This window comes from Aedes albopictus, chromosome 1, assembly GCF_035046485.1.
Source record: "Aedes albopictus strain Foshan chromosome 1, AalbF5, whole genome shotgun sequence".
Classification (NCBI taxonomy): Eukaryota; Metazoa; Arthropoda; class Insecta; order Diptera; family Culicidae; genus Aedes; species Aedes albopictus.
The window spans coordinates 229,358,471-229,380,078 of NC_085136.1; the positions used below are offsets into that span (position 1 = coordinate 229,358,471).

General features: G+C 44.2%; 1 protein-coding gene across 1 annotated transcript in view; it reads right to left on the reverse strand.

Moving 5' to 3' along the window:
- LOC109430744 (uncharacterized) overlaps window positions 1–21,608 on the reverse strand; it is a 37,511-nt gene that overhangs the window by 7,801 nt on the left and 8,102 nt on the right. The gene's annotated exons all lie outside the window — the stretch shown is intronic.

Below are 21,608 nucleotides of genomic sequence, written 5' to 3' on the forward strand. Positions count from 1 at the left end.
AAATATTTACATTATTATTTAGACACTGATCTCAAGATTGAAATTAAGTTCATTTATATCTAATCTTCCATTGTTGCTATCAATGAATGAAATATAACATGCTAAATACTTCAGAATTATTGTTTTCACTCTAGTTCCTATGTGATTTAGTGACGGCCGCTGTAGATCAGCACGATCGATACGCCTTCCGCCAGTTGTCGCAATCAGCTTCCGTTGCAACAGTGGAAACGCGTCATTGACTCTTGGGCAGTCAAAGAATTTGTGCTGTATCGTTTCAACTGGTGCGCCGCAGTTCATGCACTGTTCTCCGTCCGACCGCCTCATTTTGAAGAGCAGTTGCCGGTGCCGCAGCTTCTGATTCACCCACATGTAGAGCAGGCTCCTGAGAGAAGGTGTAAGCTCCCAAGTCGAAATATTCCTCCAGATACGGGGCCAATTTAAGTTTGGATGTTGTGTCTCCACCTTTGGTCTGTCCGTCCGCTCAACGAAAAAACGGTGGATGAGATCGGCGGAAGGGTGAAGGCGGATTTGGAAGGGAAGGTCTGCATAGTTTCGGAGGATCAATTTTAGGCAGGGAAGATCAGAGAGCGAGTTTGCGTTGGGAGGATTTGCTGAGTTGAGAAAGGAGTTGTAGTGGGGGATCGACTCGACCTCGTGAAGATGTCGGTTGATCATTAATGCGGGGCATTTCATCCGCGGCAGATGCAGTTTTAGCCCGCCGTTTTCCTTGCTGCGTGCAAGTTGCTCCATCGGTACAGTTGCCGGCGCTCCTCGAAAAATAAAACGCCGCATGGTTGCTGTGACTTTCGCTATGTGTGCTGAAGTGGGTGTTAAGTGTGCTGCAATATACCACATCTTCGAGGAGAGGAAGGTGTTCAGAAGAACAACTTTTTGGTGCAGTGAGAGGCTCCGTTGAGAGTGTAGCCAGACTTGCCGAGAGAAGTTCGTGACAAGCGTATTCCAGTTTATGTTGACCATCTCCACTATTGAATTTGTAAAGACGATGCCAAGAATTCTAATTGCATTTTCTGTACGCAGCCATGGTACAGTAAGGGGCTCATTAATTATCCCGACGTCGATTGCTGTCGTCTTCCTTTCGTTCAAACGAGCGCCAGCTACGCGCCCAAATCGTTTGAACAAATCTCGCATCGTATTCAACTGGTCAACCGTACTGATAATTGCACTGATGTCATCAGCGTACGCAACTATCAAATCTCCGCCGCACACTTGCTCCAACCGCAGCAGAAGAGGATGCAGGTAAAGCACAAACAAATGCATAGAGAGAGGATCTCCCTGCCGGACCGATCGCTCTATTGGAAAGGCTTGTGATAGAAAACCGTTGATTAACAAGCGCGACGATGATGATGCTGCTATTCGAGATAACAGGTTGACCATTTCAACGTCGAAGCCCAACGCACGCATTGTATTAAACAAAAAACGATGGTCCACCCGATCGAAAGCGTGGTCCAAATCGAACCCGACCAGTTTAGCAGTTCGACCGGTTGCTCTCAGCTGTGCAATTCTATCCTTAACTGCTAGAGTGGCTTGAAAAATATTCTTGCCCGCATTGGAGCACTTCTGTGATCCAGTCAGAACCCGATGTGTTCGAAGTACATTTTCAATGCGCCGTTTCAAAATCCTAGATAGAATTTTGTAATCGAAATTCACCAAACTGATCGGCCTATAAGAACGTGCAGTTTCCCCCGCATCACGCTTCTTCACAAGCACAATCACCCCATCGACAAACTGGGATGGAAAATCCGATCTTAGAGCTTCATTCATGACCAGGTTCAGCTCCCGGTGGATCACATCAAACGTACGAAGGTAAAACTCTTTCGGCAAACCATCGGGTCCGGGCGACTTTTTGGAGGCGCTCGTTCGGATCGCAGACAGAATATCTGCAGTTGTGATATCATCCATGCAGGCTTCATTTACTGGATCTTGTTCGGGGATTACTCTCTCGCACTGGAACGTTCTCTCGGGTTCTCCCCCCTCCACATTTTCTCGTGCATAGAGATTGGCAAAATACTCCACCATGTGATTCCGTATCTCCACAGAGTCGTCGATTACATCGCCGTGGGCATCTCGCAGCTGTTCGATGGTGGTTCTACGCCTTGTACGCTCTCCTAGTTGGAATGTGGAAAGTGGCTCACCGGCTACAAGCGTTTCGTTTATTCGAGTAAACATTTCCGAAAAACGACGTTGGTGAGAGAGGAGTTCGGCTTTTATTCTGTTGATGGTTATCAGCATGTCGCGGTTGTTATGATAGCCATCATACGCTTGCCGTAGCATCTCGTACAGGCGTTGATATTCGCGGTGGAAAGCATCAAATGCTAATTTGGACTTCCATCGAAAAAAGGATTTTATTTTCGGCTTAGCGCAGAAAAGCCACCAATCCATCCATGATGGATAATTTCGACGTTGACGGGTCCAGTATTGCCAGGAGATTTGCAGCTCTTCGATGTTTTCCGTGGTGAGAAGGTGAGGACGGAGGGACCAGTATCCACGTCCGGGCGCTCGGTCGGGAAGGGGCAGGCATAGTCTCGCAGTCACAGCCTTGTGATCCGAGAAGCAGCAAACGTGATCAGCTGTGGCTCTCAGTTGTTCTCGGAGCCCGGCACTCACATAGAAGCGATCGAGCCTGGATGAAGAGTTGTGTGTAATGTACGTGTATCCCATATCGCGTGATCGGAGCTGTTGCCACACATCGATCAGCCGAAGCTGCTGTACGGCGAACTGTAGTGCGGGACTCGAATTAGATCCGGTCGCGTCGCATTGTCGTATCACACAATTGAAGTCGCCACCGAGGATGACGTGATCAGTTCGATGCCGTAGATAATAAGCGATAGTGTTGCTGTAAAAACGTTCTCTCTCGGCGCGGAGAGCGGATCCCGACGGGGCATACACGTTACATAGAGTCGTGTTCTGTACTCGTAGAGCAACTAATCTTCCATCCAGGCTCTTTTCTATGTGCGAATACCGAATGTGCTCTTTGAGAGCAATCGCCGTTCCTCTTCTCGCATGGTCAACATTACACACGACATTGTAGCCCGGTAGAGTGAGCTGTTCATTTTCTACCTCTTGCAGGAAGATTATATCCAGATCGACGGTCCGGATGAAGGTTCGGAGAGCATTAAGTTTGGTTGGGTTCGTTATCGTGTTGATATTGATGGTGCCGATGTTGATACTGGTGTACGCCATTACAAGTGCAGGTCGTCCCCAGATGCTCGGTCTTGGTCGTTGTTGATAGTACTGTGTCGCATCTTCTTCCCAGGAGGCGATCGCTTGCCTCGGGACCGTCTGCTGCTGGTTGAAGTGCGTGACGCTTGCGAGTTGTCAGTTTCATTACCATCTGTCTTACGGAGCGAAGAGAAGCCACCGATTGTTGCTGATATCGGCGTGAGCTGGATGATAGGTTGTGCTATGAGGGCATTCTGAACCATCGATGATGTCGTTGGTGGAGGAGCCATCGTGTTTACCTGCGACTGCTGCAGCGGTCGGGTTTCGTTCGGCTTCGGCTCGTTCAGCCGTGTTGCGCTCGATTGTGTCTGGGGTTCCGACGGGCGATTGTTCGGCTTTGCCGATTTTTTTAGCAGCGCTGGCTGTTTCGCTACATTAGCGTATGACTGGTCAGCTGTGAGCTTTTGCGCCAGCAGTTTCTTATTTTGCACACATGGGATTCCCACGTGCACAAATTCTTGACAGTGCAAACATGTTTGCCGCTGCCCCTTATAGCTCACCGCCGTGTCTTCCCCACCTATCGTGACGAGAGAGGGTATGTTCTTCTTCACCACCATTCGGGCAATACGAACACCGGTTTTGACACCTCCGAAGAGGGATCGCTCGTCCCACAGAAGGTCTCGAATGCTGAGAATTTCACCAAATTCCGAGAGAAACTCGGCGATGTGCTCGTTGGAGACGTCGCTGGACAGGTCGAACAGCCGAACTTCAACTGCCCCGTCCTCCATCATGACCCGCAGCTTGTAGGCCTTCCCGTCGTACACGAATTCATGTTTGTTGTCGTGTTTCGAAACTATTTCCTCGGCGAGTTCGAGGTTAATGACCTCCACAAAGGTACACCCCAATCGTCGGCTGGGCTGCAGCAGACGCACGTGTTCTCGTGTCAGACCAAGCTCTTTCCCGATGAATTTGTGGATTTCATCGTGGGAAAGTTGCTTTGGAAACTGTGAGTAATCGACGCGAAAAGTATTTTCGCGACGCGGCATCGCGATACTAAACGGACCGATGGATCAAATCGTGATACTGTAAACGATCGAAAAATAACGTACAGTCTGAACGACTTCCGATTTTTGCTCGTCCGAAAAACATCGACTGTTCGGCTCGGAAGTTGAGCTCTAACTATAGAATCGAGAAACTCAACCCAAGATTTCTCTTTCGCTTCCCTGATCACTTGCCTGCAGGTGTTGCGGGCTACCTGATATTCCTCCAAGGTTCGGGTCCTATCGGGGTGACCTTCCGGTAGCTTTCTCATCGCACGTTTGGCTGATCGTAGCAGTTTTCGACGCGTTTTGACAGCTGTTTTGGTGTCTTCGTTCCACCAATGAAGTGCACGGCGTCCAGGATTTGGGCTGGTACTCGGTATATTGGACGATGCTGCGCTGTTGATGATAGCAGTAAAGTCAGGTATCGACGTTGGAACTTGGATGTCTAGTTGGGTTTCGAGTGCAGTTTGGAATCCGGCCCAGTCAGCCTTATCGAAAAGCCACCGTGGTCTTCTTTCAGTTTCTGGTGCGACCCTGTTTTCTAATGTGATACAGATCGGAGCATGATCACTTCCTTTGAAGTCGGTATCCACGGACCAAAGAAAGTGGTTAGTTGTGGAGGCTGATGCAAGCGAGACATCTATCGAGGATTCTGCCTGGCCACGAAAAAAGGTGGGTGAACCGTCGTTCAAGATGGTAAGATTGCGCCGACCTGCCAGGCGGGCGATGGTAGTACCTCGCGCGTTGTTGGTGCGGCTGCCCCAAGCGCGATGGTGGCTATTGACGTCGCCAAGGAAGATTATCGGCTCTGGGATCTGGTCTAAAACCATGTCTATCCTGTTTCCTAGGTTTGGAAGCTTTCCGTTCGGAAGATAGACACAGACTACCGAAATAGGGAAAGGCCATGGAGTGCGGACAGCGACTATGGGTAAATCGGTGTCTAGATCTATTTCCTGGACGGCTAACTCGGAAGATACTCCGACGGCCACTGAGTGGTATAAATTGGGCCCACTTTTTGAGAACCATTGATACTTCTTCCCCAGGGTGTTCTTCATCGTGCTGGGATTGGCTCGGTGGATCTCCTGTAATGCCAGTACCGTGGGTTCTAGGTCATGTACCAACATCTCCAGGTCCTGCAGATTGTGGAAAAATCCGTTTATATTCCACTGGATGGCGAAAGTTTGTTTTCTGCGACGTTGATTAGGCAGTTGTTGTTGTTGAGGGCTTCTGTGGGACTTATCGCTCAGGTTGGGGTGCCCAAATGTTGGAGCAAGATTCTCTCCGTGCGGGTCTTGCCCCGTGCCAGGAGGCGTGATGCCGTCGCTCAGACCTGGGTACCTGGTATGTTTCGTATGGTGTGTCCTTGAAGCCTGCGCTGGTTTGCAACCAACGAAGTCCTGGTCTAGATTCCGATGATTCTTTAGGGTTCCGGGCAGGATCTGGGCGGTTTGGCCGTATCTTACCTTATGTAGAGCATCGTACGCGGACGCATTAGTCGCTTCCGCTTCCGTAAGAGGACGAAACGAGAACTTGTCGGATGTGGGTGCAGTATTGTTGTTTCCAGGTGTAGTGCGTTTTCGGTGGTTTGTAAGCGGATTCAGGGTTGGCTTGACTCCCACGTTGTCCAGCGCAGAAATTCCCTCGTCGTCCTTCGGGGAATGGGTGTATGAACCCTTTTGCGTCCCGACAGGGAGGGCATTCAGGTGCCGAGGGTTGTCCGCCAGTTCCGGTTGGGGTGTAGCGTCCGCACTGACGGGGCCTCGGCTGCCTGAAGCCTCCACTGTAGCTGCTACAACGGGTGTGGTTTGACGGTTTGGTGTTGTTTTTTGCTCAGTCGACTCCGTTGATTCGATGTTATGCTCTTGGCTTGGGAAGATGATGATGGTGGTGGGTTATACGTCCGTATCTGGTAGAGGTGTCAATAGTTGGGAGGACTGAGCGTTAGCAAGGATTACTTCTTGGGTGCTCTCAAATTCGGGTTTGCCTTGCCAGCTTTGCTAGCTCGCTTGGCTCCAGTAACGTAATTTGAAGATTCGCCACCGGAGGAGGAGGAACTCGCGTGGCCGCGCTTTGATGGTGTAGAAGTGATAGTTTGTATTGACTGCTGTGATGCGATACTAGTGTCCGACAGGTATCCATCCTTATTTAGCTTTGGTTGCTGCTTCATCTTATCCTTTTTCGGCCCTTTGCAATCCGATAAAGCACTGGCTTCGATCCAGTTTGCAACGGACTGCGTGGTTGTCGAATCTAGTGTTGGTGTTTTTGTAAGTAGTTCACAGTTTGATGTTTGGGAGTGGAACATCTCGCCATGTGCAAGTAGTTCTGTGGATACGTTTTCGTCCTGGATATGTTGGGATGTTTCACTTGACAGAAGCTTTTCGATTATTTGGTCTTTCTTTTTCAACTCCGTTTGGAGAGATCGGACCGTTGTTGTTAGCGCGGCAACTTGACGCACTAATTCCTCTATGGTCCCGTGCTCTTTGACAGTATCTAGGCGGTCACTCACGCTACGGTTCTGTACCGCTCTTTCCATGTCACGGATTCTCTCGTCCTTCTTCTTGGAGTCGAGTTGGAGTTGAGCTACTACCGCCTTTAGCTCCCCGATTTCGGCATCCTTGCTAGCACTCACGACGTTCGAGTATGCACTGGAATGTTGGTTTTGACCATTGCGGACTTCGTACTCACGACTGGCTTGGGGATATGAAATTCCTTGGTCGATACGAATACGCTGGATCTCGACTTCCTTTTCGTAAATCGGGCATTTACGGCTGGAGGCAGGGTGCTCGTTTACCTTGCAGTTTTTACAAAAAACGGTTTCAACACAAGGCGGTCGATCTATGGCCATATGGTTCGCCGCTCCTGCTTCCGTTGATTGAATACGGTCCTCTTCGTGCACTTTACTGCACCGTCCACAGATGCGAAAGGGTTCGGTGCATCGTTTTCCCGTGTGCCCAAAGGACCAGCAGCGGTAGCATTGCATCGGGGATGGATAATAGTTCCTAGTCTTACAGCGCGACCAGCCAAAGTCCACATGCGGTGGGATCACCGTTCCACTAATTGTCAGGATAATTGTGGGCGTGTTTTCGTAGGTTCCATCCGGTTTTCGACGTCTAATTCGCCGGAGATCCTTCACACCTTGAGGTTCCAGTTGCTGCCTTAAGTACTCGTCGTCAAGGGTCACGGAGTCGTAGCAAGACACTACGCATTGTCGTTGGTTGAGCTGGGGGTGTTCACTAATCTTGATTGTAGTTCCGTCAGCCAATTTCGTCATCTTACACAGCTTTTCAAACTGGGCTTGGCTTCTCACCTTGAGAACGTACGAGATTCCCCGGTTCTCCTTGTAAGCACCGTCGATTTGTGCGTTAATGTACTTCTCGACTGAAAGCCGTAGCAGGAAAGGATCCTGCGGCATGGGTCCGGACGTAGCTTCCATTTTCAAGTACTGCAAGGGCCCTGCAGTGCCATCCCTGTCCATGAAGCTCGGAACACGAGCTCCGGTGTATTCCCCATTTACGAAATTGGATGGACCATAACAACCACCACCGGGGCCCCCTGGGTCCCCTGGACGGGGTGGTTGTCCGCTCGCCAGTGACATACTGGCGAGGCGGGAGTGGGATTCAACACAGGTAGGGCGACTCCAGTAGTACAGGCGGGGAGGTTTAACTTTTTCGGGGAAATATGTTAGAAATCGTTATTCACACTTTTTTCTTTAAGTGGGCCGCAGTTGTTGTTTGGGAACACCTGGAACACTTAACGACAGTTCCGCGGCACTAAACGACACGGAAAACACCGCTTCACACTTTTTCGCAAATTCCCAGACTTTTCACGGAAAACCGAAGAAGTCGGTTTGTTCTCGTTTTGCAACTTTCTACTACTCGGGTTTTACTGCACACCACTGTCCAGAGAAGCACATCGAACAATGCGATGGCTTATGATTGTACACGCGGTACCCGCAAAAACGAGGCACTTCAACACCGCTGTTTTGGCACTGTTTTCACCGATTTTTATTGGTATTTGAGTGAAAGCACTTGTAATAACTGTCCTTTTAACGACCGAGGACTTCAAATTCCGGTACGATCGCGAAAACCACTAAATTTAATAATGGTACTACGAGCGCGTTCGCGGTTGCTTGTATAAACAACGATATCCCGAACTCGAATCCTCATCATCACTAGCTGCTTCTGCCCCCAGTAACCACTCACATCTTCCCATGCTTCACACGGTGGAATATTGCTTGAATCTTCTTGAAAATCACTCCCATCACTAGCAGCTTCATTTACACTACGGTTTGGCACTTTTTTCTCAGCTTCACGCTTGATGGCAGCTAACTGGGCCTTGGTTTTTCACGGCATTCTTCGCAGTAACACGTAAATTGAACTTTTATCACCCACAAAAACTTACGTTCAATGAGTCATGTACATTATTGAACCGACTGATGCTTCGAAACGTAAACAAAAAACATATGATCGAGCATATGGTGTTTTCTCGTCAGTGTGGCCGAACATCCTGCTTCCAGCGACTTCACAAAATGAAATAAAATAATGGATGATGCTATTGCACGTTATTACGTGGATGAGTATTTTACATTTACTTGAATCCGTTATGCTAATACAAAAGAACTTTAGAAACACTCATAAATGTTTATTTGTTCAGAATAATCGGTCATTTTATTAACTTTGTTATGAATAATGGCAGCGCACTCCTGGCAATGCTGGCCAATGATTGCAAGGCTCACACATGCTCGCTAGGATATTGCCACACATAATGCAATGTATTAGTATAGCAGCCGTGGTGTACCGATTGCATTTTATGAGTTCATAAAGTGATTTAATAAAACGCAGTTTTCTTTTATTTAAGTTAATGAACAGTGATAAATGTGCCTAATATACATTCTTTGAGAACATATCGTGCAAGTGAAATACATTTCAAGGGAAATTTTGGTGCGCGAGTGAAAGAAAAAAGCCGTTGAATTGTCGTGTTGCTGGGGGCGATATCCCATGCAAAACAGAATAAATTAGTGTTAGTGCTGAGCCGTGGGAGCATAATTTATTTTCTAAAACAGTTTATTCCACAATATGATGATATTATCGCCTGTAAAAGGTAAGTGGTGATAGAATGATGTTTCAGAATTTGCCTGAAATGTTTAGAATTGTGATAATGTATCTATTTGGGCCGTAGCAAGCCTTTGAACTTGGCGGCGGTTTTTTATCCTCGATTTCGAGCCTTGTCAATGATTAATGATGATGATACTTTTAGAGGATGGAGGTTAGTTTCCTCTTAACTGAATATAAATTATGAGTGCATCGATTGATATTTCAAAACGTTTCATCAACGGAAAAATGGTGGAGCAAGAAAAAAAAACTTTTGTTGCTGGCCGAGTTCACGGTCGATATTTCAAGTCTCCCGGTCGAATTCATGCAGTTTTTTAAGGTAACGTATTTTAATCATTTACTTTTACGTAATAACAATCAAAATATGCCAACAGATCAAGATTACCACGCGGCAAAGCAAGTTGACCAAAGACGATCTTCTGAAAGATTTGCTAGAATCCGACATAATCAGTAGGTGAAATCTACCAGCGGATTTTTTTCTTGGATACTTGAGCCCGTAAGTATTTATTTCGTTTTGATTGATATAACAGCATTTTATTTAAATAAACATTTTCTTTTAGGGTTTTGATATCACAGCTTTGCTCAAATGGAGGTGCTGGTCGTGAAGCAAAAACGCTGAAACGAATTGAGGGGCCCAGAATCAAAGGGGTGTAAGTGACCATTTTATCGATTTTGAGCTGAGCATATCATAAAATTCTTCAGATTTCAAGCTTCCAGGAACTTTTCCAAGATTGTTCCTACGATGTTTGTAAAAATTGCAATAAATCAGAGAAAATTGGGTTGATTTTCAAACTTCATACATTTAGTATGGGATGAAAATTTGGTCAAAAACTTCAAACCTCATTTACTCGAAAGTGTGTTTTTGTCACTTACACCCCTTTGCTTCTAACCCCCTCAATTACGAGTTTGGCAGCAGCACCAGAAACGCGCCGCGCCACCATGGTCTTCCGATCAAAACGCTTTCTAAGTTTAGTTAATCTAATTCTAAATCCCGTTCCAAATATATTTTTTCACCATAAAATAGTTAGCCTGAATTATTTTATTTCTACAAAATCACATATAATGTTTATTTGTGATGACATATAAAAAGCAATAGGTTGACCTTTAAAATGAATTAGTACAGACCTTTATTATTTATGTGCATTGCATGTAGAAACTAAGATGGGCTAGAAATCTGGTTCTATGTGCAAAACCAGTGAAAATTATGTGCAAAGCTTGATTGCAAAAATCTATGTGCGTGGCATATACAAACTAGATGCGGATTATTTTTAGTGATACAATCGAATTGTCCGCGTGGACTTGTAGTACATACTCCTGCTAGGTAAGAACCAGTCATTGCCATACATATTAAATGCTAGACATGACCCCATGGATAGCATTTGCATATGTAAAAGCTTTGCTGATGTGACTTTCCTATTAGGCAATTCTCTCATCTCATGTTTGTCTTCAAAACCTTGTCAAGCTTAGAAAATTGAAGTTAACCCGTATCGGCCTGAGTCAGCGCATATGAACTAAAAATGTTGTCGTTCAGCAAATACACAACGGATTTGAATAATTTTTTGACAGTGCACTTGTACATATGTCTAGATTGTAAAAGTGGACAGAGAACGTCGGAATGGTCCCTATGGCCGGAGTTATTCCGGTGGGTCACTGGGTCAGATTCGTATAAAAAGGGCTGTTTTTCGGTACACAGAGTGTTTTCCATTGTGATTCGCTATTAAACTCACTCTATTTTCACTAAAACTTATACCTCTGTAACCAAACATTGTTTCCACACAGTTTTTGACCGTTTAGGAACTACCGGATGTGGCCACCGGACATAATCTCCGGATGAACCTACCACATACTGTATACTGGGGTACACAACCATAACCCATTTTTAGCAGCACTATGTATTGACTTTAGCGGTATTGTGTCTTAGAAGATTTTTTTCTGTATATTGAACTCTTTATTTTGGGATTTTCACTTTTGTGATTAATCCACCTAAAAGTGCGACAGAAATTCACTTTTTTTCAAAAATGAAGATAGAGTGTTGGTGTCTTCTGCAAAGTTGTAGAAAAATGTATTGTTGGAAAGTTTGCCGAACAAACTATTACCTTATTTGCTTAATTATAAGAGATATGTGTCGTTTTTTGTGAACGACCCCTCAAAATAGTTTTTTCGTTATATCTTTTTCTGGGGATTTTTGGTAATTTTCGTGTGTTCTACAAAGTTGTTCTTTGTTATGAAATACACCTCCTTCTGCTTTTTTATCATTGGAATAACGCTCCAGGTGGAACAGAGCCTGCATCTCAAGAAAAACATAAATAGATTTTCTTAATGAGTCCTTGGAGAAATGCCTGGTGGAATCATGGAACGAATATTATAGAAATACCTGGAATGATAATAGGTCTCTTGCAGAATTAATTGAAGGAATTCCCCTTGCAATAACAACCACTACGCTAGTCTTGGCAGCCTTTTCTTTTTTTCATTGATTCTTTTTGATAAATACTAAGAAATGCGGGATGAAGGAAAGGGCAAGCCCCTAGTCTTGTGTATTTACAACTGAGATTCCTATAAAGGTGCAGCTGTGAATCCTCCAGATATTTCTTTAAAATTTCTTGCTGTGATTCCTTCAGGGATTTCCAGTAGTATTTCAAGCAAAGTTTCTAAAGAGAGAAATCTGGAAAAATCATTGGAAATATCTATAGAAATCCTTGGAGAAATCACAGAATGGATTTGAATATGATAACGTGGACATACTTCTGGAGCAATCTCAGCAAGAATTTCAGCATTTCAGCAGGAATTCCTTGGGACGTTATCCAAAGATTTCTTCATATTCCCAAGAGTTCCTCTTGACATTTTCAGCGGATTTCTCCAAGAGTTTCTTCAGGAATTCCTCTAGAAAATCTTCTAGGATACCTACCGTGATTTCTGCATTGATCCATTGTGTGTTGTTCTCAAAGTTCTGTGCCAAAGTTATCCTGAATCGGATACAAAAGAAAACAGACGCGGCTCTCCGGCGGCAGTTGACTATATTATCACGCTCCGTATTATACTGGAGCAAGTGAACGAATTCCAAGAGTCCCTCTTTTTGGTGTTCATTGAGTACAAAAAAGCTTTCGATCGTCTGAGCCATGAAAATCTGTGGGGCGCCCTGAGACGCAAAGGAGTTTCGAATAAAATCGTCAACCTCATGGAAGCACAGTACGAGGCTTTTACATGCAGAGTCCTGCATACCGGAGCTTTGTCGGATCCCATCCGGGTAGTTTGGTACTACCACCGCTACTGTTTCTCATCGTAATCGACAAGATCATGGTGCGGGCGATTGACTGTGAACCAAATCATAGGCTATTTTGGCAGTCCATTGCAATAGAGCATACTAGACCAACGATGCTCTACGGCGCGGGGGCCACCATCAACGTCAGCAAGACCAACTCGTTGTCTATCAACACGGATCAAGACGGCTAGGACTGCTTTTCCGAATTTACGAAATATATGGAGATCCAATCAGATCAGTCATCGCATCAAAACTCGAATTTTCATCTCCAACGTGAAATCTATGTTGTTGTATGCCAGCGGAACGTGGTGCGTTTCAGCAGAAACCATACAAAAGCTACAGATTTTCATCAGCCGATGTCTGCGGTTTATAATTCGGGCCTGATGGCCTCACAACTGAATTCCGAGTACTGAGCTCCATCGACGATGTCATTTGAAACCGATATCAACAGAAATTCGAGAACGTAAATGGAGGAAGTCGACCACACACCACGAAAGAACGGAGACGAAATCTGCAAGCAAGCGCTGGATTGGAATCCGGCAGGACATCGCAGCAGAGACAGACCCAGGGGCCCGTGGCGACGAAGCCTCAACAAGGAAATCAAAGAAGGCGAACCTGCCCTGGGTCGAGGTTAAGGCAGAAGCCAGCAGCAGCCCAGGATGGAGATCTTTTACGTTGGCCCTATGTACCCCCAGAGGTGCTCAGGATACATGGGTGAGTGAGTGATTCCTGCAGAAGTTCCTTCTGTGATTGCTACAGAGATGTTCTAAAGGTACCTCCAAAAATTCATCATGAAGATTACTCAAGATTACTTCATATGATTCCTACATGAATTTCTTTCAAAATTATCAAATAATTTCTTCACAATTTCACCCAGGGTTTTTTTTTTGCCGAATTCCTCTAGTGATTTTTCTCTGAATTCCTCTTCGTATTCTGGAAATCCTCATCAAATTTCTTTGAGAATTCCTGATGGTCCTGAAATGATACTGTGGTTTTTCCGGGCTTTCGTGGTGGGAATCCTACAAGAAGTGTTGCTGGAATTCTTCTAGCAATTCCTGCTAGAAATACTTCAGGAGGATTCCCAAGAGCAAAAACTTCAGAAATACCATCTAGAAGTGCTTGAGAATTCTCAGCAAGAATACATGGAGAAATCCTGGTAGAAGAAGTTCATGAATGAATCCGTGCAGGAATTTCTAAGGTTATTGCGAGAGAAATTATTGGAGGAATCCTTGGGAAAATCCCTGAAAGGATGACCGATTGCGGTCGGATGACAATTTGCGGAGGAAACCTAGGAGAAATCCATGGAAAAATTCCAGAAATTTCCAGGAGAACCCATCAGACATTTCTAGAGGAATTCCAAGAGGATTTCTCAAAAGATTTGGGAAGCCTGCTGGGGTGTCTCTGAAAACTCTTCCTGGGATTCCTCAAGGGAATCTCTTGTAATTCTTCCAGAAATTTCTGCTATGAATCCTTCAGAGAATTTGTGAAAGATAACTCTAGGAATTGTTTATTGTATTCCAGTCATTACTGCTGAGATTCCTTCAGGAACTCCAACTGATTATTTTCGAATTCTTGAGAAATTTCATGCATTTTCAGCATCTCCAATTATTACTGTTGAGAACCTTCCAGGAATTTCTGGATGATTTCCTGCAGGTGGGAAACTCAGAAAAAATACTGGAGGATTCCAGTCTGAAATTTATAGAAGAATCCCAGCAGCAGTCCAGTAGCAATCCCAGCAGTAGTTCCAAAAATTATCTGAAGAGGATTCCTAGAAGGAGTACTTAGTTTCTAAAGAAATCCATACTGGTATCGCTGGAGCAATCCCAGCAAGAATTTTTAGTGAAAATGCCAGAAGAGTTTTTGGAAGTATCCTTGCAAAAATTGCAGAAGCAATCTGAAGAATAAATTATAAAGGAATCATTGGAACTACAGGCGAAATTTATGAAGGAATTTCGAGAGCAATTTCTGAAAGTATCTATAGAGAATCTCTGGAAGAACTATTGCAGGATTTATTAGAAAAATCCGTGAAGGAATTCATGAAAAAATACTTGGAGAAATCACTTGACAAATCACAGAAAAAATTCCTGGAGGAACTTCAAGTGGACTCCTTGCAAGAATCCTGGATGGCAATCCACTAATTCCTAGAGGAACCAAACAGGCATTCCGGAGACAATCCAAGAGAAATTTATGAAAACATTACCTTGAAATTCTTCAACGAATGCCTGTTGGGATTATTTTAAATATTCTTGTTGGGGTTGCTTCAAAGGTGTCTGCAATAGTTCCTTTGCATATGTATCCTTACAAGGAATCCTCCAGAGATTTATCTAAGGGGTCCTATATAAAATCCTCTTGCTATGTCTCCAGAGATTTCTTCAAGAATTCCTTCAGGACTATGTCTTAGAATAGCAACAGATATTACTACTAGGACTTCTCCAGAAATTACTGCTGGGGTTTCTCAAGCATTTTCAGCTGAAAGAACTCCAGGATGATCTGCAGCGAGAGATACCTGCATAATCCCAGCAAAAGTTCCTGATGATTTCTACCAGAAATTTATAAATAAATCCTAGCAATATTTCTGAAGTAATACTAATATGAATTTCTTCAGATGCAGGCTCTCTTCCACCTGGAGTGTTATTCCAATGATAAAAAAGCAGAAGGAGGTGTATTTCATAACAAAGAACAACTTCGTAGAACACACGAAAATTACCAAAAATCCCCAGAAAAAGATATAACGAAAAAACTATTTTGAGGGGTCGTTCACAAAAAACGACACCTATCTCTTATAATTAAGCAAATAAGGTAATAGTTTGTTCGGCAAACTTTCCAACAATACATTTTTCTACAACTTTGCAGAAGACACCAACACTCTATCTTCATTTTTGAAAAAAGTGAATTTCTGTCGCACTTTTAGGTGGATTAATCACAAAAGTGAAAATCCCAAAATAAAGAGTTCAGTATACAGAACAAAATCTTCTAAGACACAATACCGCTAAAGTCAATACATAGTGCTGCAAAAAATGGGTTAGGGTTGTGTACCCAGTATACAGTATGTGGTAGGTTCCTCCGGAGATTATGTCCGGTGGCCACATCCGGTAGTTCCTAAACGGTCAAAAACTGTGTGAAAACAATGTTTGGTTACAGAGGTATAAGTTTTAGTGAAAATAGAGTGAGTTTAATAGCGAATCACAATGGAAAACACTCTGTGTACCGAAAAACAGCCCTTTTTATACGAATCTGACCCAGTGACCCACCGCACCGGAATAACTCCGGCCATAGGGACCATTCCGACGTTCTCTGTCCACTTTTACAAACTAGACATATGTACGAGTGCACTGTCAAAAAATTATTCAAATCCGTTGTGTCGGCTGTTCGAGTCCGTATGAAGTTGATCATCAATATTAACTTCTTTTCTCGATCAGCCTAGATAGCTGTGTAGTGTCGGTAGCGATTGTCTCAATTGGCTAAGAATAACACTACGGACCGCCTGTTCCGGTGGTAAGAATCCACCAACAGGTGACCCCTAATTCATGGTGTGATGCGGCTTTATGCTTACCGTGCCTAGGAATGAATGGCTAGGGGGGTCTAATAAAAACCTAACCGCTAACGGAGCCTGTGGAGTACCAGGGCGCCCTCCACAGTATGTAGCCCTTACTGCGCTAACCGGAGCAATGGTGCAGTGGACCTTGTGTTTCTCCGAGACAATCAGCTGCCCTTCTTTAGTCTCACTTGAGGCTAAATAAGGGCGGGATTATGAAGATGTTGTTAATTAGTTTAAATTTTCACCTATATGGTTTCGCATTATGCGATTTACACAGTGTATTCTGTGTATCCTCGCCTTTGGCGTTTTCCAATCGATACCGATTTGGTTTTATTGTTGCTGTTCTTTGTTGTGCTGCTGTTGCGAAGAGTTTAATCTTACCTAGTTTGGGTAGTGGCCACGGTTAGGATAGCTCAGATCAATCTTCAGCATAAAAGAACAGCAACGATCAATCTTTGCAGACTTATGCAAAATGGTACAGCCCAAGTGGCCTTGGTACAAGAACCTTACTTTCGTAAGGGAAATTTCTATCTAGGAAACCTTGTGAACCCGGTGTTTGCCACTTTCAGTAAACATGAAATGGCAAACTCGCGTGTCATGCCTCGAGCCTGTGTGCTTGTCAACAACGCAATAGTTGCTACACTCATCTCTGAACTAACCACCAGAGATGTATGTGCTATCACAATTGATGTATCTGTTGGAAACCTCAACAGGAAATACGTCTATTGTTCTGTGTATTTACCACATGATGAACCATCCCCTACGGATGCTTTCAAACAAGTCATCGCATACTGCACTTCAAAAGGCCTTCCGCTAATTGTTGGCAGTGATGCTAATGCTCATCATATCATCTGGGGCAGCTCAGACATTAACTTGAGAGGCTTCAGTTTGATGGAGTACTTAAGTAGTACAGATCTTGCATTACTTAACATAGGCAACCGCCCAACCTTCATGGTATCTGCTAGAGAGGAAGTGTTAGATATAACGCTTTACTCTAGCAGAATTAGTCACGAGCTGACCAATTGGCATGTGTCAGATGAAGAATCTTTATCTGACCATCGCTATATCTTTTTTGAACATTTAAATGTTACTTCGCAAACATTGCGTTTCAGGAATCCTCGGTCAACAAACTGGGATCTTTATACTGATTTGGTTGCAGCCAAATTTCATGGATATTCACCATCCATTGACACTCCAAGTGATTTAGATGATGCCGTTGATACTACAACGACCTTCATCATGGAAGCTTTTGAAGAAGCATGCCCTCTACGGTCTGTGAAGATCACAAGAGGAACCCCTTGGTGGAACTCTGATCTGGCGAAACTCAGGAAACAATGTAGAAAGAGTTGGAACAGACGACGTTCGGCTGGTTCGGAGGCTTTCAGGTCGGCTCGCAAGGCCTACAGGAAAGCTCTCAGGTCTGCTGAACGATCCGGCTGGAAAAACCTTTGTACAAATGTTTCCAGCTTGAGTGAAGTCAGTCGGTTAAACAAAATCCTTGCGAAATCTAAGGATTTCCGGGTGAACGAACTTCGTTTGCCAAATGGCGATCTGACTTCCTCTGATGAGGAAGTTCTGGAATGCTTATTCAGCACACACTTCCCTGGATGTGTGGATATTACATCTTCGGATGATCCTGATGTCTTTTCTTGTAGTTATGATTCTTTAGCTTCGGCTCGGAGTATTGTAACTATAGAATCGATTGAGTGGGCTCTTAATAGCTTTGCTCCTTTCAAATCTCCTGGGGCAGATGGGATTTATCCTATTTTGCTTCAGAAGGGATTTGATTATTTCAAACATGTTTTGAAAAAACTACTTGTTTACAGTTTTGCTACAGTTTATATTCCCAAATCCTGGAGGGATATTACTGTACAGTTTATTCCGAAAGTGGGTCGTGCGTCGTATGAAGAAGCAAAGAGTTTCAGACCTATCAGTTTGACCTCTTTTCTTCTGAAATGCTTAGAACGCATTGTGGATCATCATATCCGTGATGTTCATCTGGCCAACGTGCCTCTTCATGTGAACCAACATGCCTACCAATCTGGTAAGTCCACTGTGACTCTTTTACACAAGGTTGTTTACGATATCGAGAAAGCATTCGCTCAAAAGCAATCTTGTTTGGGTGTTTTCTTAGATATCGAGGGTGCCTTTGACAACGTGCCTTTCGATGCCATATTGGAAGCCGCACGGAGTCATGGTATATCTCCAATGATTTCCAATTGGATTCACCAAATGCTCAAAAACCGATATCTCTTCTCGACATTGCGTATAGCAGGGATTAGGAAATTGAGTGTTCGTGGATGCCCCCAAGGGGGAGTCTTATCACCGCTTTTGTGGAATCTCGTAGCAGATACGCTATTGAGGCAATACAATAATAGCGGTTTTCCTACTTATGGTTTTGCCGACGACTACCTAACATTGTTAGTTGGTATGTGCATCAGCACCCTTTTCGACCTGATGCAAAACGCCCTTCAGGTAGTTGAGGGTTGGTGTCGCCAATATGGCCTTTCGGTTAATCCGAGTAAAACATCTATTGTTCTTTTCACGGAAAGGCGAAACCGTAATGGCGTTCGACCTTTGCGTCTCTTTGATTCTGAAATCGATGTGACTGAACAGGTAAAGTACGTTGGAGTCATTCTTGATTCCAAGCTTTCCTGGACACCTCACATTGAGTTCAGAATCAAGAAAGCTTGTATGGCCTTCGGGCAATGCCGGCGTACTTTTGGTACAACTTGGGGTCTAAAACCCAAGTATATCAAATGGATTTACACAACTGTGGTTCGGCCAATATTGGCTTATGGATGTCTTGTGTGGTGGCAAAAGGGTGAAGTGAGAACGGTCCAATCAAAATTAGGCCATCTCCAAAGGATGTGCTTAATGGCGATGTCTGGAGCGTTCTCTTCAACTCCCACGGCAGCGCTCGAAGTTCTCTTAGACGTTGCCCCACTACACATTCATCTCAAACAAGAAGCACTTTCTTGCACTTACCGGTTACGGGTACTCGGTCTACTAGAGGAAACTCCTGTGAACCGCAGTTCAACACACACCTCGTTGTTTTCACTTTTGGTGAATTGGGACAAAATTGTCCTTGCTCCAAGTGATCTTACAATTGCTTGTAATTTTCCATATAGGACATTTTCCACGAAATTCCCTTCCCGGGAAGAGTGGACATCTGGTTATCTGGAAAGAAGTATTTCAGACGGCATCGTATGTTACACTGATGGCTCCCTTCTCGAAGGTCGAGCAGGTGCTGGTGTTTATTCTCGTGAGCTAAGGCTGTATCAGTCTTATTCACTTGGCAGACACTGTACCGTTTTTCAGGCCGAAATCTTTGCTCTTATGTGCGGAGTGCAATCAGCACTTCAGCAGCACGTAATGGGCAAAGTAATATACTTCTGTTCAGATAGCCAGGCTGCTATTAAAGCACTTGCTTCGGCCAACTCCAGGTCGAAGATAGTTATCGCTTGTCGAACTCAAATCGAGGAGCTGAATTCAGCAAACGCTGTTCACCTTCTATGGGTACCTGGTCATTCTTCCATCGCTGGAAATGAATTGGCTGATGAGTTAGCTCGCTCTGGAGCATCACATGACTTCATTGGCCCTGAGCCAGCTATTCCGATATCGAAGTGTTGGATTAAGCTTCAGATTCACACCTGGGCTGTCACTCAACACAGACAATATTGGAATAGTTTGGAGTCATGTCGTCAAACCAAATTGTATAGTGCTGAGCCATCTCTACGGGTGGCGAAGTATCTAACTAATCTGTCTAAGCAGAATTGCAGCATGCTGGTCAAAGCATTGACTGGCCACTGCCGACTCAGCTATCACATGGCGAATATACAGCAAGCTGATTCATTTGCCTGTGATAGCTGTGAATCCGATTATGGAACTTCGTATCATTTGATATGTAACTGTCCAGTTTTCGCGCAACTGCGTTTCCGAGTATTCGGTAAACACTTATTAAGTGAAACTGACTTCAGAAACCTGAATCTTCAGGATATTCTGTTGTTCTTAACCCGCTGTGGTAAAGAGCTATAGGCTCTCTTTCGCTTTATGCGTTATTACAGTGCCCTTTTCAGGGCGCTGTTTGAACCCATTGTGGTACGCTTGTGCGTTAGTACCCTCTTCCAGGGTATTTTTCTTATTTCCCTACCTGTCCCTATCCCCATCCAAATCCTTTTTCCTTCCTTTTCCCTCAGGTAGATGATGAAATAGGCTGTTATTTTGGCGATGGCACAAATGTCCCAAATGGAGGATAACGTGCCTCTGGAGCCGGCCTTCTGATACCTGATACCTGAAGACACAATACCGCTAAAGTCAATACATAGTGCTGCAAAAAATGGGTTATGGTTGTGTACCCCAGTATACAGTATGTGATAGGTTCCTCCGGAGATTATGTCCGGTGGCCACATCCGGTAGTTCCTAAACGGTCAAAAACTGTGTGAAAACAATGTTTGGTTACAGAGGTATAAGTTTTAGTGAAAATAGAGTGAGTTTAATAGCGAATCACAATGGAAAACACTCTGTGTACCGAAAAACAGCCCTTTTTATACGAATCTGACCCAGTGACCCACCGGAATAACTCCGGCCATAGGGACCATTCCGACGTTCTCTGTCCACTTTTACAAACTAGACATATGTACGAGTGCACTGTCAAAAAATTATTCAAATCCGTTGTGTATTTGCTGAACGACAACATTTTTAGTTCATATGCGCTGACTCAGGCCGATACGGGTTAATAATTAATACAATTAATACATTACAAGGTTCGAATTCCCATAGAATGATATCATTCATTCGCACTACAACACCATAGGAGATAATATCACATTGGCTAATTACAGTACACATGCGAAAAATCTCCCTTTTCCCCCTATCCGCAACCCGGGGACGCGCCCTGTTGGATTTCGAAAGCCTCGGAGAATATTACAAACCTTCAATGGCATTCCCATACACTAACCCACATTGCCCATTCAGGGGTCTGACTGGGCCTATTACCCTCCCTCAGTTTGTAATATTCTCACCAACTTGGAATTACATTATTACATTTTCCCGGCACATAAATGACTTCGACAAGTGTTCGATATACTACCCAGGTAACCACTAAGCACTGTTCTGAGCATTATAACGGCCATTAAACAGCTTTTCAGTGCTAAGTAGCTCTATATAAGCATTCCTAATGCTTATAGGCACTATAACCAGTAAGAACTAAATTAAGCCCTGTAAGCCTATATAAAGCCTACAAGCTGTAAAGAAGTTTGTCAGTGCTGTCACAGGGCTTGGAGCACATGACGTTTATATCAATCAAAATAGATTTCGACCAAAACAGACTCGAGTCGGTCATGATCATTTTAATCATCTATGTCGGACGGGATTGACGAAACGGGATTATTTTTGTTGTTGGCATGTGTATCGGAATGGTGTTGTTAAATAGATATGTAATGGAATTTGGTTATCTTGATTATTCAATTTTTTTC